This window comes from Pinus tabuliformis, chromosome J, assembly GCF_031772625.1.
Source record: "Pinus tabuliformis cultivar Carrire ecotype Pingquan chromosome J, CPIR1, whole genome shotgun sequence".
NCBI lineage: Eukaryota > Viridiplantae > Streptophyta > Pinopsida > Pinales > Pinaceae > Pinus > Pinus tabuliformis.
Window position 1 is genome coordinate 874199198 of NC_142295.1, and position 2173 is coordinate 874201370.

A 2173-nucleotide genomic window follows, 5' to 3' on the forward strand; every position below is an offset into this window, starting at 1 on the left:
CCGGAAACTCCACTAGATCCCAAGCCTCATTTTTGTTCAAAGATGCCATTTCATCAACCATGGCCTCTTTCTAGAGTTTGCCATCCTCTGAATCTACTTCTTCCTTCACAGTTCTGGGATCATCGTCAGTAATATATAAAGCAAAATTTGAATAGAAAGCAGATGGAATATACCTTTTTGGCTACCTTCTTTCTCGAATTGATCTTCTCACACCCAGAGTTTGTGGCTCTTCATCTTTTGATTCCTCCTCTGCTGTAGAGTCTGATTCTTCCCCCTTAACCTCAAACTCTATCTTCTCAGGTTCGTTTGGTTGGACTTCATGTTTAATAACATCTTTTACCTCTCTGAACACCACATTTTGGTTGTATACAACCTTCCATGTGACTGGGTTCCAAAGCTTACACCCCTTTAAACCATCCTTATACCCAATAAAGATGCACTTTTCAGATTTACTATCCAACTTGGTTCATTTCTCCTTTGGAACATGTACATATGCATCAAATCCAAATGCCCTCAGATGTGAAAGAGAGGGTTTCTTACCAGTCCATACCTCTTGTGGAGTATTATCCTCCAACGGTGATGAAGGTGACCTATTGACCAGGTAACATGCAGTATCCACCGCCTCTGCCCTGAATTCCTATCCTAACTCGGCACCACTGAGCATGCTTCTTGCCCTTTCCATCAACGTCTTATTCATTCTTTTTGCAACTCCATTTTGCTGAGGTGTATATGGAGTAGTCTTTTGTCATGCTATACCACACTTCTTACAGAATTCTTCAAATTCCTTGCTACAAAACTCTCTACCATTATCTATCCTCAGCGCTTTTATCTTCTTCTCTGTCTGGTTTTCCACCAGAGCCTTAAATTCTTTAAACTTGTCAAAGGCTTCAGATTTCTTCTTAAGGAAATATATCCATGTATTCCTTGAGAAGTCATTTATAGATGATACATAGTACATGGACTTACCCAGTGATGGAACCTTCACAGGTCCAAACACATCACTATGCACAAGTTCTAATATTTGTTTCACCCTTTTACTACCAGAGGGGAAACTCACCCAATTATGCTTCCCATATACACAATTTTCATAGAAATCAAAATCCAGAGAGCTATTACTCATACCTTCTACCATACCTTTACCGTGAAGTATTTGAAGGCCCTTCTCTCCAATATGTCCAAGCCTTTTATGCCAGAACATGGTCCCCTCTCCAGAGACCACTAGATTTTCTACTCCACTTTCAAGAACAACAGAATTGTTGCACCCATTAATAATAGTGCTATCTTGCAGCTTGTATAGAGTACCAATTCAAACTCCCCAAATAAATACCAGTGCTCCCCAAACCATTTTATAGGTATCCTTCTCGAACAGTATTTTTACACCTACATCATCCAGCTTGCTTACAGAAATCAGATTTCTGGCCAATGTAGGAATAGCAGAACACCCGGAAGTGTTCTAACCCTTCCACATTGCAACTTCAAATTTACTTTTCCACAACCAATTATTCTATCCTTCCTATCATCCCCTAAGAAGACATCACCACCATCGTATTTCTCATACTCGCAGAACCACTCTCTATGGGGAGTGAAGTCAAAGGATGTACTTGAGTCAATCAACCATGCCTCATGATCTACATGTGTACTTGAAGAAGCCAAGTACACATACCCACCTTCATCTGAGGTGGTTTTCGCCTCTGCAGAAGGAGCATCATTAGATCCCTTTCCTTTATCATGAACTTTAGATTTACAGTCCCTTTTGACGTGCCCTTCCTTTCCGCATTTCCAGCACACCACCTTTACAAGTTTTCCTGGAGATTTAGATCTCCCTCTAGAATTATATCTCCCACTCGATGACTTACTTTTGTTTTTGTTCTGGGACCTTCCTCGTACAAACAAGGCATCATGATTTTGGTTCTCCATATTTTTCTGTCTCATCTCCTTCATTAGCAAGGATGAGACTATTTCATCAAACTGAAAGGCAGTTGCATTGCTACCTATAGCAATAACCAGACTATCCCACGAATCTGGTAGAGAACACAACAAACTGATGCACTTATCTTCATCTAAAATTTTAATATCTGAACAAATTCTAACTGATTTACCACAGTATTAAATGCGTTCAGATGCTCTATCAATGAGTCTCCATCTTTCATCCTCAGGTTATACAAATTTTTCC